The sequence below is a fragment of the Eutrigla gurnardus genome (assembly GCF_963514095.1).
Source record: "Eutrigla gurnardus genome assembly, chromosome: 13".
Lineage (NCBI taxonomy): Eukaryota > Metazoa > Chordata > Actinopteri > Perciformes > Triglidae > Eutrigla > Eutrigla gurnardus.
Window position 1 is genome coordinate 8,232,376 of NC_139936.1, and position 16,593 is coordinate 8,248,968.

At 44.1% G+C, this 16,593-nt stretch overlaps 1 protein-coding gene across 1 annotated transcript in view; it reads right to left on the minus strand.

Annotated features, from left to right (window-relative positions):
• The window catches only part of wscd2 (WSC domain containing 2), a 29,257-nt gene extending 14,114 nt beyond the window's left edge, over window positions 1-15,143 (minus strand). The window contains exon 1 of the mRNA XM_084024798.1: window positions 14,706-15,143. The gene's annotated coding sequence lies outside the window, so the exon portion shown is untranslated. The remainder of the gene's footprint in view (window positions 1-14,705) is intronic.
• Between the last annotated feature and the right edge of the window lie 1,450 nt (window positions 15,144-16,593).

Below are 16,593 nucleotides of genomic sequence, written 5' to 3' on the forward strand. Positions count from 1 at the left end.
GCGTATGAACAACAAAATCGCCTGTGAAAAGGTTACAGTGGTGATGTTATGTGAAAAAAAAATGTATTGTATTTGGTTGCAAAATAGAGATATCTATATGTACTGAAATGAGCATACTAAGCAGCTAGCCCTGGCTAGTAATACCACTTGTAACCAGGGAGGTGATAGTGAGTCACTGTAGCGACTGGTTGGTTGGTGGTGAGGCAGACACAAATACAATATGAGTCATTGTTTGCCACTTTGGCGTTACTTTCAAGGCGTACACGAACCATACAGCCACCAGCTAGTGGCACAGTAAATACATGTGAAGATTATTAGGTAATTTACTTTTTTATAATCATCTATAACTGAATTTTATGGACCCTAGTAGAGGTGGAATGCTGCCCCCTATGTGTATGAAGCATGTGACCAAATCTTACACACCGCACATAAGATCTAATACTGATAACTGCTTCTTTTTTTTATATTTCTTACTGACTGAATCCTGACTTCTCAGCAGCCTCTTCTCAAAGAGGGCTCTGTTCTGGGACGAGCCAGGGAGTCTACATTGGGAGGTGTAATGCAACACTCCTCAGGGTCAGAGAATTTTCCAGAACATTCAAGGGGACACTCGCCCTTGTGGCTCTCTGTAGGCCCTGAGACAAGTCCTCAGAATACTTGTCACCTGAAACCTCAATGGCACAGCAGACCTCCTTGGCTTTTAGTCTGGGGAAGAGTCTGGGACCCTGAAGGAGAAATGGCTCACATTTTTGCTCATGTGCTTGAATCCGCAGCATCAAGGCACAAAGACAGTCCACATCCTGTCCGACCTCTTCCAACCGCCTCTTTTTCCTATTCAGTAACTTGTAAATACTTGCAAGGGTGTTTTTTTTTTGCTTCTTCTGTAAATGATTTAGTATTATGTTCATTTTCAGATCAGATCTCTTTTATTGAGTCCATGACAAACACTGAGTGTTCTGCCCGAGGTGTAAATGAAGAGTGTTGCAGCTGAGTCAAAGCCAGAGCCAAAGTTGATAGAAAACAAAGCATATCATATTAGTGGGGTTCACACTCGGCACATAAAAGGCATAAAGTCCAATTTGTACAGGCTTCAGTTTTTGAAATAAAACTGTCCTAGAAATAAATCTATCTATTAAGGATTTGTTCTCTCTACCAAGAGTTAAAGGAGAAGAAGCACAAAGTCATAAACATGGGGAAACTGTTAGCCTGGCATTTAAACTCCTTCTTAACTAATTACTGTAACACATTATGTCTCGTTTGTTTAATTCAATAGCAAACAGAAATGTAAAAATTGGGTCGTAGCGTGTTATATTCCTGACTGTTTATTTATGCTAAGCTAATCTAAACAAGAGAGGTAACAAATCTCATATAACTCTCAGCAAGGAAGTCCATTTCCCAAACTATTCCTTTAAACATTTGTGTCTGAAAATTCACAGGCATTCACAAAAGGCACTTACAAAGTATAATAATTCTTTGTAGTCGGTGCTACAGCAGTATAAACATTATTGAAAAGCGACTCCTACACTCTCTCTGTAACCATGACGACTTTTCAGTCCGGTGTCAGTATTTTTGCTCCACGTCGACGGAGAGATGATATTTCAGGACGACCCGGCTTTGAAACAAGCTAGTCTTTGTTTCAAACTGAATAGCTTGTTTGCCTTGGAGAAATTAAATCATATCTGGGTTGTGATTCCTGCAGGGTTACACAGTCTAAATACAAAAAAAAAATCAAACCGCATATTTCTGCATGGCTTTTTACTCCTGACTCGCTGTGGAGGTATCCTGAAAATGTATAGTGGCCTCTTGGTTGGATTGAAGTCTAGTAGGGGTGCTTCTGTTCTGTAAATACAGTTAAAAAAGGTTTCCGAGGGTGAGCAGATGGAGGAAATGACAAGTACAAGTGACACCTCCCCTCTGCTTCTCATGCACTGTACGCAAAATGCCCACGCACAGGTTGATCACTGCTGTTAGTAAGCCATCCCCCTGGTCAGACGGTTATAAAGGCATGAATGTGTGCAGAGTGTATGAGATAGGAGGTGAAGAGGTCTTTCCACCAAATCATGGTAATTACACAAGTGGAGCAGACATGAACTCACTGACTGACCATTAATTCACATTTATATTAAATGAGCCAGCAAATATTTAATCAGAGCGGATTTAGGGGAGGAAACGTCAAAGTTAATCTTTGGTGAGCGGGCCGACGGCCAGCTCAGCTTGTGCTGCAGGCAAACGGCTCCACAAGTCAGTCCATAAATATTCTTCATATCTGTCCTGGGACTCATTGACCAGGGGCCAGGGTTGAGCAAGACAGAGCCGGGGTTAACTCTGTAATGCCTCTCGAGTTCAGAGACACCGTCGGCTACAACCGGTGGGTTCAACACCTGACTGTAAGAATAGCCATGAGCACAACTGTGGTTACGACAAAGAGACGGTGGAAGAAATAATGTGTTATTGTTTTGTGGTTTGAAGGAAAGAAACGATTAAAGATGCATGTTTCTGAAGATTTGGAAGCTGGATATTTGCCATGATAGAAGCAGATATAATATTGTTACTCGGTTCTGCAGATTTCCATTTCGCATCCCCCCCCCTCCCCGCTCTCCGTCTCTCAATTGCCAAAAAGCATTCTTGAATGAGGGTGAGGCTTTTTAAACTATTCTAAGACTTCAAAATCCCCAGTGTAAATCACACCAGCTGAATAAAATGAGTTCTCCAATTGTAGTTTAAAGTGGGCTTTCTAGCTGTGTTTTCGCAGTGGTGAAAGTAATAAAACTACAGGAAAATCTATGTATGGAGGAATCTCAGTGAGGTCCACCGTAGAATCAACAGGGATTGTCATTAGTAGTGGGCTTCTGGAGGGAAGAAACGCACGTTATTGTGATAGAAATGGTCCTAACCGTGGCAGGAAGTGGAGGTTATCAGGTGCACCAGCCTTAGTGGGAAAGGAAATCATTTGAGTCTCCTCTCATTGTCCTTCTGTCCAACCCCCTGTTTGTATTACGCACACACACACACTCGTCTTGTAAATCCTGTAACGCATTTTAACGTGTCGGATGTGTTGGGTTCTTCAGCAGCAGAAAGTTTTAACAGTGTCGGCTGCAGCAGCCTGACCCTCCCCTCACCCCGCGGCCTGTCTTTCCGCTCCCCCGGCGTGTTTGGCCCGGCAGTGCGCATTAGGCGCGTTTGTCAGATCAGATCAAACTAGAGATCACATTCCTCCCGCGGTGATAACGCTGGCCACGCTCGTGTTCCAAGTTTACGCAGATTGTTCCTCCTCGCAAAGTTGCCTGGTGCCTCATTACAGGTCAGGGAGAAAACTTGAGAGCCGCAGGAAGCAGCAAGATTGTTGAGGGCATCTCTGATGAGGCTTTTATACGCAATGTATAAGATGAAATATGTAAAACAGTCAAATTTGCGTGAAAGGAAAAGACTGCAAGTCACACGTCAAGCTGAGAAAGCTCAAGTAAACCAGTCAGATGCCAAACCTTTGCTGATCCAAGCAGCTCACTCCAAGGAATGCACGGCCCCCCAAAACTGGAGTGTGAACACGACTACTGCCAGCACTCACAGCCAAAGCTGTTTTTTTGTCTATGGCCAATGTTTCCATGGTATGCACCAGAGATCTGGCTTCACATTTTCATGTCAGCCATTTTAATTAAACCCGCGTTTGATCTCGGTGCGTGCCCATGTTGGTGATTGGCTCAAGGCCTAATATTACTGGTGGACATTAAAAAAGGAAGCTCCTCAGGCGTTGAAGAAGAATTACAATGGAAGATTATATGAAGATAAGAAGGCAGTTTTAAAACATCTGACAAGCTTTTTTTTCTACACATTGTTCCTTAGTCTACTTTCTCCCAAACCAACAGGATGAATGTGAACCATTTACTGCAAACGACATCCACCCCTGCTTCAGTGCTGACACTTCATATACCCTTTTACTAAAAGCTCTGTCTGTAATCTCTCAGGAAGTCGGGAAAATGTCGAGCAAAAGTGGGATAAAATTAAACAAACCGGTGCTATAATGAGTCTAGACAAACTGCATATTGGTGGTCCGACATCCAGTGACCCCATTCTAATTCATTACCCTCTCATTACTGTCCCGCTGAGAGGTTAATGATATACGATGTTAATGAAAATGTCTTACTTTTCATTTTAGATGACTACCTATGTGGTTCCATTTAGTGAAATGTAGTATTAAATATTAAATGCACATAATATAACTAACTAAACAGTCGTACTAAGATCTGTTTTACCTTTTCTCGTCTGGACAGAAAAGTCTGTAAAAACATGTTTTTCTGTTTCCAAATGGTCTGGCAGTAGAAATTGTAAAATCTGGGGTTTTAAAGTCCCAAACCATAAAAGGTTTCCAGCACCTTTTTCCAGTACATAGTCAAATAATTTGGTTGGAACTTGTTGTACATATTTTCAATTCCTTCAACTGCTAAGCAGCCGATCATTACTTAAGGACGGGATGGAACCTCGTATGTAAGGGAGGACCCTTTTCCCACCAGAAGTGTGTACATGTAGGAAAACCCCACTAAAAACAGGCTATATACTGGCAGTGGGAAAGAAGTCTATATATGCCTTTCTGTTTTCTTTCTGGTTTGTCACGTTCTATATCACAGCTGGCAGAAGCAGGGTTAATAAACAGTGTTACTTATTCAGTCTGTCCCTCAAACCTGATTGATGATTGTTGGAACAGTGGAAAAACCCACAGATTTTCATTTTGTGTTTTGAATGAAGTGTGATTCACGACGATCAGAGAGGTAAAATCACTGTTGTCTGGCGGATTTGAGGACAGCATATTAATTGTATCTTTAGTTACGTTAATAAATGCTAATAATGATCCAAATCCCTGTGGATTTTAATTCACTTCACACGTGTCACAAAGCGTTGCACCAGAAAAGGATGTTTCCATCACTGCGGATCCGAGCCGGAGCCAATAAATACCCCTGGAGAACGAATGGCAGTTGAATCCTTTCTCAATGAAGAGAGAAGCCAGATGTTAGTGGGTGTTAGTCGGGTCTTGCAATGGAAAAGGGGGCTTTAGAGGCATTATCTATATACACACACGCACACCGACAGACCGTCCTATGTGGTAGAAATCATGTGTTTTGACCCTTTTGTGGTAGCTATTTGCATTTCCTGTTGTTTTGTCATGCAACATTTGAAACCGACCAAAGAGATCTACTGCTGTCATGAAATGATCGCTGTGTTCCCTGTTGGTGACACCGTCCCCAGGCCTGGAGGTAATTAGAAATATGAGCACATTTGGCATTGGAGAGGTTGAACAGGCCATTCGCAGTTGGGGTTTTTAAGCACACCCTATGAAGCTTAAAAAATTAAGCCCAGGATGGCAGGGTAAAAGCTCATTGTAATCCTGATAATACTCAATGGTCCATTAGGCTCAGTGGTGACCTTTTATTCTGAAAGAGAAGAGGTAAATTAAAGGGTCTAAAAATAATGTAATCCCGTTCTTTGACTGGTGCACAGTGGAGTTAAGCTGCGGCATTGTAAAGGAGAGAGTGACGAGTGAGTCGTCATTTCTACGAGTACACGCCGCTAAGCAACTGATACAGGCAAAAAGAAAATTGGGCTGAATGAATAGTTACAGCTCCATTGTGATCATGGACACAAGGCAGCAGGGTTCAATTAGGTAGGAGCAGAAAGACAAAAAAAAAATGGAATGAGTCATTTGCACAGAATCTGGATTGACATAATAATTCTACTTGTTTGGTTAATGAGAGAAGAAAAGAAATGAAAGGAGATGGAACTTAGTGCTATTTTGGGGGAGAGACATGCGAAGAAATGTACAAATCTTTGATGGCAAACGGAATGACACCCACAGTAGCTGCCACTCCCAGATCTCCGTTGGCCAAACAGATGGACATTTGAGAAACAATCACTTGAATCGGCCCTCTCTAATGGCTTCATAAAAGAAGTAATTATTCTGCAGCAGGGAGGCGCTGTCAATGGGAGATCAAATGATGTCTTCCACTATCCAACCTGAACAAAGCGCTTCATTCAGGGCCTGACAGAATATCTGCAGTTCAGTTTTTTCAAAGAGGGAAAAGCCCCCCCCCCCCCCCCCACCCCTTTTCTTCTCCCACCTTCACGAAGCACAGACGATCTCTCTGCTTTAATTAAAAGTGAATTCGCCCAGCTTAGTTTTGCTGCACATCTCAGTCCTCTGTGCTTGAATAGCCTTAGGAGGGGGGTTTGCAGTTAAAGTGTGAAAGCACAGAGGCAGTCAACATGCAGCTAAGATATACAGTTATTCATTAACCGAGAACGAGGCACTTTCTTTTTCCAGGATTGTACACCCAGAAATGAGTGGGCGTTTGGCTCAGTCAGAGTTGGAGAAGCTTCCTATTAAATATTTTTAATACTAAGGTGACTCCAGTATTACTATTTCTGAGCTCGAACAACAAGAGGCCACAAAATGTAACATAACGTTTGGTGGGTGTAATTCTGAACCTTGGGCATAACCAAGTTCGCTGTTTCCACAGTCTAAGCTAAGCTAAGCTAACCACGTCCTAACACGCAGATATGAGATTAATATTGATCTTGCTCAAAAACATATTTACCAAAACATTGAATTACTCCTTTAAAACTGCATTAACTGGATAAGATCAGTTGAAACGATTATCTTTTCAATTGATTTTGAGTCCAATAATCACTCTTATTACCTTTGCTTTGGTCTCCACTATGTTCCCCAGCTTCTCTCCAGTTCATCATCCATCACTACTAGCAACCCCTCTCACAGTACACATACACATTTAATACATTATTTTGTAAAGTATTAATTAGAGCAGCTTTAAATCCTGACTCGTTTTTTGGCCGACACCGAAATGAAGACAGCAGGATCCTACAGTGGTATAATAATCATGTCGTTGGGGGGGGAAGTTGTTCACGGAGGAAGATGTTGACACGACTGTCCTTCTGCATCACACGGCTTCTTCTGCGAACAGAAAAACCGAGCCGAGTGCTCGATGGTGCAGAAAGACCCGCTACACATTGGAGCTCCAGTGTCAACGAGATCCTTAAGCAAGAGGCTGAATCCTCCAGCCCTGTTGTTCTGCAGCTAACCCTTCACTCTGACGGAGAAACAAAAAGTGCATTTCTAATTAATTTGAAAGAATTCTAATTTATGACGGTTCAATCTACAAATTACTTTGCCCCAACTATTACAGTGCATGTGTGTTTCAGAAGCACTGAAAGCAGTCGGGTTAATATAAGTGCCAGGGTGAGGCTGGTTCCGTTTGAAGTTACCAGTATTGACAAAATCTCACTTCCCTTTTGCTACAGGCCTGTCTTTTCCTTTTAGTAAAAACCACGGTGTGGTCTCCAAGATTACTTCTACAAAGCTGAATCCATTTTCATTCACTAGAGGAACCACTGAACCTGCCATTGCATGTAACGTTTCAGATTTTGACCAACGTATACCCTGGAGAGCTCGATAAGTCTGCAAAGAGGATTAGAGAGGCTACTAAAGATGTTGTCTGGAATAAAGGGCTGATCCTGCCCACAGCACCACATGCTGGGATCACTTCGGACAATACAATGACAACGTTCCTGTTATCTCATCATGAAGCACAGTGAAAAGTAGGTATCAAGTTAAACAATCAAGTGTTTAACTCGGACAGTTCCTGTTTCAGTTTGAGTGGGGGGAAAAATGTACGTTTTGTAGGGTTATGATTAGGGTTGGGGTTAGGTTTAGGGTTGTTGTTAGGGGTGGGTTATGGGTTGGGGTTAGGGTTTGGATTAGGTTAGGGTTGGGGTTGTAAGTCATAGAGATACGAAAAGTACAGTGTTGCCCCTAGTAACCCATTCGATTCAGAATTCAACAACAACATCAGTCATTACCAGCTGTGACAGCGGTGTTGTTTGTGCGTCGCCATGGCATCACTTCTTCTTGTTCTGCCACATCCGTGCATGATGCAGTCACAAAACAAGGCATGTAGTTGAGATTAAAATTAAGGTTGAGGCTGAAGATGTGTTGTCCAAGTTAGTGGCGAAAGTGCCACTTTATATGGTGATGAGAAATCAACTACAAAAAACGGGTTTAAATGTTTTCCACTGACTGTGGCCTCAACAGGACAGAGTATAAGGCTGCCAAAACACATGTTTTGAGTCATGACACAAATTTCCACTAGAAAACTCTACTCTTGCTATTAGTATGCAGGATATATAGCTTTTACCTCCTACGCATACAACCTACAGCGGAATCGAAAGCACTTGAAGTCCATGCTCGCGGGGTTCAAAGTCTGTTGGGGAAATTTAGTGAGGTAAAGGAAGATGAGCAGGAAAATAGATACAACAGCGAGAACTTTACCACAAAAGAGCCTGTGATTTTCGTTTCACATTATCACAGAGAGATACTTTATTTTCCTTTTTAATGAAAGGGAAAACGACAGCGTAGCATGAGAGCAGGCGGCTCCTCTGCCACTCTGAGTGTTGTTGTATACAAGCTATTTAGCTGTTTTTGATGAGCTCCTCAATGTGCACAGTCACGCAGGGTATGAAGCTCAGTGCACTGGTCTGGATGCATTCATCTGAGGAGCATGAAGTGTGTATGTGGAAGGGTGCTCTGTAAGCAGTGAACCATGGGCCTCATCAGCATCACGCAAATCAGCCTGTAAAGGTCGAGCAGCACCAGAGGCCTGCTGTCAACATATCCTCTTCTATTAAATATGAACATCATTAGAGGCTCATACGTCCTATTTTTAGTCGATTGTTGTTGACAAGTTGTCATTATGTCCTCATTGTGGGTCCCATCAGCCCGACATGAAATGACAATTCCATTACTGAGTAAATGAACATGTAACTTCACATGTATTTTAAGTCTGGACTATAAATAGGTGGGTTGAATGGATGTTGTAGACAAATCTCGAGGTGGTGAGGGTACTTTTACCTCAGTACAGTTTGATTATTGTGGAGGCATAATACCGCGAGGCGGTAATTCTAGTTGGTGGCTTATTGTGGGAGTCAGACTAACAAAAGGATTATCTAGTGTCAGTAGAGATTGCAAATACTGTTTCATAATTCTTTCTACTGTAATAGCGTTCCGAGAATCTGAAACTGTTATCAGTTCACACAAAGTTAAAAGATGAAAGGAAATTGAGAAAAGATCACTTCTGCAATGATGGAAAGGTTACGTGTGTGTGTGTGTGTGTGTGTGTGTGTGTGTGTGTGTGTGTGTGTGTGTGTGTGTGTGTGTGTGTGTGTGTGTGTGTGTGTGTGTGTGTGTGTGTGTGTGTGTGTGTGTGTGTGTGTGTGTGTGTGTGTGTGTGTGCAGTTGTGAAAGTAGAAATGGGCGAAGTGTCTGGGGATTCAGGCTTTCTGGCAGCTGCCGTCTTTGGGCTCGCAGTGCTGCAGCCTCTCCTAAGATGAATAAAATATGACGAGCATGCAGCAGTGTTTCACTGTTGCTCTGATGCAACATGGACAACATCTCTGAAGCAATGGAAGAAGGAGCGTTTAGGACTAAAGAGTGTTTACGAGTGTGTGAGAGAGATAGAAATCTCTGAAATAACGCAGCGGACAGCGAGGTGCTCCATTATTTCCGTAAAAGAATACCTAAACTTCTTTCCAACATGGATGCAGATGCACAAAGGGACAGTTCACTTGTTTCTTAAAAAACATCACAACACATTTCTCATGTCTTGCCTGCGGATAGTTTTGTTTTTATGTGCACTGGTTTTAACTTTCTGCCTCTGAAACTTTAAAGGACTCTTTTTGTTCTGTAGAAAGCAACTCCAAATGAAATGTCCTGGATAACTTTTATAGAAAAACATTGTTCAATGCTGTGAGCGCCACTAGGGTGCAGAAACGTCAGCTATCTAAACTTCTATCTGCATGAATAGATCACAGTACCATTAAAGCTTCATTTAGCACAGAATTCACAAAATAAAATCGTTTTGCTCATCTGATGATGAACTCCAGTGTTAGTTATTGTAACAATTAGCAGCAAACCAGGCAGACATAACAATCCGGACAAGAAGCAGAGAAGCTGAAATATTAATACATAATAAATAAATGGTTGTGTCCAGCTTCTGTTACTCAAAATGGAAGTGGTATGAACGCAAGATAAAGGAGAGGGGGTGAGCGCAATCATCAACCTCCAGAAAAAAACAAAAACTAAATTTGAGGGTCTAACACAGTAGATACTGCTGCCTATGTTGTGGACTCAGTCTAACGGTGTCACCGGACCGTGTTGAGGTCGGCGGGGGGGCTGAGGAGAGGGCTGAACTGGGACCCAGTGAGGTGCTGAATGGAGGCTGGAGCTGAGTCATCCGGCCCACAGGCAACCTGGGAAAGACATGTGGACGGTCGCCGGGAGAGAGCGGAGGTGATGAGGGTTGACAAGGCGTGGCAACTGGGCTTGTGGCCAGACGGGCTTCATTTACTGCATGTGAGAGTTCCTCACATCGCGGCCAACCCTTCTGACAGATGGAGGATATTAGCGTTGCAGCGGAGCTCAAGTGTGTGCTCTGCTTACCGCCAGACTCCGAAAAGTAGCTGATAAGGGGATAGACTTAGGCGCTCATCCCGCTTGCTGCTGGAAATTAATGGAAAAACATGTAAGGCTGAGTGTAAGAATAATAAGCCCTGACTTTAAGTGTGTATAAATAGACGTGGCTCGGTTACTGTTGCACATCGTTCACATCAAATCCCAGAAGATGTAATTACGGAGCACAAAACTAAAATAAGAAGGCAACGCTGTTTACCCTATAATGACGTATTCCCCACGGGAAATAAGCAAAAGAATTTTATCCGTTTAAAAGCTTGAGTATTGTACTGTTATCCCACGATAATCACGGTGGTGGAAGGGTGGAAAAAAGGGGGACGTACATCTTGATTTGCCCAAGTATTTCATTTCACAGCAACCTGACAAATTTGTCTGGTGAGTGTGAGAGCCCAATTAGGTCCAGGCCCGCTGAAAGGGAGATCTGAAAGCCGCTGACACTGAGTGCACAGCTGACAGACTCGAGGGGGGGGATTCACCCCTTCTGATTCCTTATCACATCGGGGCTCCTGCTGCTGTAGCGCAGCATTGTTAGGACAGGGCTTATCAAAAAAATCCTGACGTCTCGTTTAAGCAGAAAAATCCTTGTCTACGCCCTCACAGTGCCGTCTGGATTTGGATGGATGTGTTTTTCACGGATCGACAAACGCTGCTTGAAGTGATGTTCTGAAAGCTGAGAAAACACCACCGGGTGGCTCAGATATAATATCTATTGTATCAATCTAAAAGAGCTTCAAAAATACTTCTTTAAATTTTTTACCCATTAGGATGTATATACCGTTTACTGTGGGAACTCATTTAGGAGTATAAACGGTGCTTGAGGTCCAGCATTAGCCAAAGATAAAACCCTCGCAGGCCGACACACAGGCAGCACTCTTCCTGAAGGCTCGCCTGTTGTCAGGTCGGAGCTGTTGGTGCAGCAGGTACAGAAAACAGAGCCCAGCACTTGAACACTTACAAAAGCCCTTTTTGTTCGGCAGTGATCAAGTCGAAGAAAGGACAAGGGGGTCTGCTACTCGAGGTGAGCAATTACAGCGGTGACGCGCTAATCTCGGCGACTGGCGACGTGTCAAGGTCGACCGCGCACCACGGAGAATCTGGCTTTTATATTCCCCGTTTTCTCCTTATCCTCTTTATGCATTTTCTCCGTTGCTTTCACACTCTGCCCCTCTCGTCACTCTTTCTGCCTCCTCTGAGCGGTTAAGCGATGGACGTTCACACAGTTGTGAGTCAGCGTCGTCAGAGGGCAAACAGTTTGGGTCGGACTGACCTGCTGATGATGCTGACAGTCGTTTTTCTACATTGACTTACGATACTGAAAATCATCTTACTTTAAAAACAAAAAATCTGCTGTTATTTATTAGTAATTGTGTATTATGGTGTATATATGGACTGATTTAAGTCTACTAATAGTTCTCAAACTGTGGCAGTTTGGAGCACACAACCTTGTACCCTGAGACACACACACACACACACACACACACACACACACACACACACACACACACACACACACACACACACACACACACACTCACACACACACTCTGTTTCACTCCTCATATTAGCCTTGGTTGGATTAAACAGTCATGACCTCAGCAGGGAGCCTGTTTCTGTCTGATAGAGCCTGAACTGCATGTCTGGGTTAAACAAAATATAGAATTGGCCACCTAGTTTTTCGTTGTTAATATGTGAGCAAACATTATTGCAGATATTTTTGTTTTAGGTGTACTTTAATAATCTATTTTGTTGACTATGTTGCGTCTGAATTCCAGGTTTGAGCCCGAGATTGAGACATCTGTAGAAGTTGAGGTTTCTGTCTAGCATCCAGTCTTTCCTTGCCACCTGTCTAGGCGGTGATTATCTGGATACGTCTTATGGAAGAGGTCCGGTGTTGTGAATAATCCTCCTATAAGCTGAAAATCTGGCTGCGATGTGCATGCAGCGAGGCTGACCCTCTCCTCGGGTCTGTGTAACCGTAACACCGTTTTAAAGATGATCCTCTTTCAAAAAATCATTTCTTTCGAGGAAGAGCAAAATAGGCTTTTCCAAGCTATAATAAATGAAGGCAAACCCTTTTTGTGTTTTGAATTCACACCAAAACATAAAGTAGAATTTGAAGCCACTGAGTCCAGCTACAATCCTGCTTTTGAACGTCAGACACTATAAACAGTCTGAAGCTTTCCGCACATCTTTGGCGAAGACGGCAGACTATTTAACACCAAGCTATTTTTGTAGGCACTCTAATGAGGATCTTGACATCCTTTCTCGATGCCGATATATCACCACCAAGCCTACACAGCTCGCACTGCACCGCCGTTATTTCCCCGTATGTGTGGCTAGCCGAGGCATGCAGACTGTACGTTTCCTGTCAGCTCCTGTGGCGATCTTCAAAGCCTGCGGGGCCGTTGGATATGATCCATATCACGTCCCAGAGAGGTCGCCAAGAGGATGAGGAGATAAGCGGTGGAGGGATTCCTTCTCATTCTGCTGCCGGCCACTCCAACACTACAAAAAGCATTCCCTTCTTTTAGGTTTAAATGTTTTCGGTGCAATCGCTAAGGGTTGATGCTCCACTTGAGTTCTGGAGGGGCTCCTGTTGAGGCAGAGACTTTGACCTGATTGTTCACTAAAGCAGCAGCAGTGGGAGCAGCACCCTCTCATACGTACAAGTATGTTTTTTTCCCACTTGTTGGCATATTCCTCTTCCTGCGCCCACTTCTGCCTCAGGGAGGATGGAGCTCACGGGACGCCTCAGCCGCCGTTAGCAACAATAACATCTATGTGATTTTTATTTTTTTAAATGAGCCTCCGCAGATTTCTGCCATGTTTAAACCGCATTATGTGATGGAGACTCTCATTACCGGAGGGCTTGGATGGGGACGGAAGGGAGCTTTGATTTGTATTCCACAGTGACATTCATGATATTGATAAGTCGGTCTAGATTCAGGAGCTGTGAACTGAGTGCCACAACAAGAGCCCGTCCTGCTCTATGCTTTTTATTTACTGTCATGCTAAGTGCTGAAATAGCAACAGCACCAGCAATTACTGCCATTCATGAATTGATTTTAACAGCCTAGTGATCAATCTTAACAAACGTTATGTTATTATTCTTCTTACTTGGACACTTGAACAGTCGGTTCAATACAGTGATCTACAGTCCAGAGGTCATCAGAAACAATGAGGGGGAGAGGAGGCTGCTGAATTTGCATAATTCCCTTAAAATCAGGGGTTACCCTGAAAGTAATACGCATGCAGACCCGTGGATATAACATATCAACTGCATGTTTAGTTCTTGGTTGTTGTTTTTTCTATAAAGTGTCAGAAAATAGTGAAACATGCCTTTTAGAATTCTCAGAAACCATGATGACAAATACGTCCACCCCCTTCAAAAAATAAAAAAAGATACTCAATTATATAAAAGAGATACAAATAGCAAATCCTCACGTCTGAAACGCTGGAACACTTGCAAAAAAACCAACAAAAAAAGACAACCCCTGTCGGACCGAAGAGCTGAACTCTTGTTCTAAAACATCAATACATAAATCGGCTCAGAGAAACAAAAAAGTGAGGTTGTGTACACGCCGATACCACTAAAATGTATTTTTTTGGGGGGGGAATGCAGGCGGGTTGAGTCTGCTTCTCATTTGCAGGTCTGGTTAAAAATTAGCAGGAGTGCTCTAATGGGAATCAGCGGCTTCACACTTTGGGGGAAGCGATGAGGGTGTTCAGCCTGTGGGCTACCGACCAACCGACCAACCACCTGGTTACTCATGCCTTCGTACTGCTGATGATGAACTCACGGGGCTGCATACAAACACGACATGTGCAACAATTACAGCACAAATATGAAGACAAACCTTCTCAACTGCCAACTAGCCCAATAAACCCAGTAGATTATAGGCCATCCGGTCTTTGTGTCACCTGAGGATCCTGTCTCATTAACGCATTAATGTGGCCTTTGAATTCACTGCCCAGGCTTCCCTTTGAAAATTGCTTTTTCAGTTTCAGGTGATCACTCAAGCAGTGAAAAAAATACTGAAACAAACACTAGAGAGGAGGATGTTAACCAGCCAGTGTTTCACACAGACTTCTGTAACGCCACGAACCAAAGCTACTTTCCAGGACTCACTGTGGACTGTTCCATCAGAGCGTCTCTTCTATAGTCACTTCCCCTTACCTTAAACACGAGTCCAGAAGAGGCTTTCAGCAGACCGTTTGGTGCAGTTCACAGGACGCAACTCGAGGATCTCTCGGTCTCCGGCGGGATGTTCCTCCTCCGCGATCATTTAGCCAAACGTGCTCCCCGGTCCACTGTTTCCACGGCGCGTCCTCCCGCGGATAAACTACCGTTAGTTCGTCAATCTCGTTCGGTTCGTGTGGCCACTCGGTGCCGTTCAACACGCCGCCGTAGACGAGCGCTTTTCTAGCTTCCAGTCGGAGGAGGGGGGAGTGATGGAAACGGCCCTGCGGGCTCACCGATCCACATCTTCAGACAGCCCGCTCTTCGTCTCCGCAGTGAGCTGGTCGGAGTGCGGACGTGATGCGGGCGCTGGGCCGACCTGTCCTCTCTGCCGCCTGTCCGATGTGAGAGGAGGCGGTTTGACGCTGCGGAGAGGCAGCGCCGCACTGTGCGTCCCTGCGCTCACACACACACACACACACACACACACACACACACACACACACACACACACACACACACACGGACCAACAGCACTGCCTGCTGTACTTAAAGAGACACGGCAGAGCGCATACAGGCGCATTGGCTGCCGCTCCGCGCTCTGCGCTACGCTCCACCGGCCGCGGTAACGCTCCACCGGCCGCGGTAACGCTCCCCTTGGCGCGGTAACGCTCCACCGGCCGCGGTAACGCTCCACCGGCCGCGGTAACGCTCTCCCTGCCGCGGTAACGCTCTCCCTGCCGCGGTAACGCTCTCCTTGCCGCGGTAACGCTCGAGTGAAGTCATGTTTGGAATCCAAGAATCCAAATCAGATGGAGTAGCGTGCGAGCTTAGTTTTGCGCATTTTGCCCGTGCTGATTGGAAACTAGTCACAAATAACAAAAGGTTTCTAAAACATTGAATTTCTGTTTATTTGAACCAATATCAAGTGTTTGTGGCTCTCTGCATGCTGATTGCAGTAGCAGCAACGAGACATGGTGATAAAAGCAGGTTTACTGCAGCAGTTAGTGGTAGAAACAGCAGCAGGCTCAGGCTTAGTTTAGAGTGCAGCTTGATTTATAGTTTGTGCATAAGGAAATTACATGCTGTCAGTGTACCAGCAGCATGTAGTGCAATGAAGGAGTATAATACAGGACAATAGACTTGCACCAAACATTCACAGAATAATCGTATGTCTTGATTGTTTCATAAACCTCTTTTTTAAATTCCTAAAAATCTAAAAATTCATGTGTAGTAAATCCTGGTACCCTCATGTTTTTGCATTTTAAGGCGCCCTTCTTTTGAGAAAATGTGATACATTGCCATATATATATATAAAAACACATAAAGACTCACCCTTCCATCGGGTCCCATTGGTGTGTCACACTACTGTCACATTTTGATTAACAAACCCGAGGTTCGTTTATTTACTTGCTCTGCGTGCTGATTGTAATCCTGATTTCTGCTCCAGCCTCTCAAGCCCACCTCCAGATGTTCAGCTGCTGTGTGTTTCCCTGTTGCGGGCAGATCTGCGGTGATCATCCATTCTGTTTAACTGCAGATCTCCTTGTGTGTAAACTGTGCGCTTCAATCAGTTTTATCGTTCTGTCCCTGACAGTCACGGCTATTAAATCAATGGCTTAGAGCAACTGCATTACACAGATCTCTTAAAGGGCATGTACACAAATAGACACTCACATGCACAGTGTAGATGGTGCACAGGGAGTTTAGACGCACCTGGCCGGTGGTCAAGTTTTGATGAAAGAATACCGTGGGCTTGTCTCACCTGTGAGGTAGCTTACTAAGTCTTTTCTCCTCAAACACCTGCAGTCTGAATAAGCCACTCGGTTATTACAAGCTCAACGCTGGTCTGGCCTTAAGGGCTGGTTTGCTGACACAACAGAGG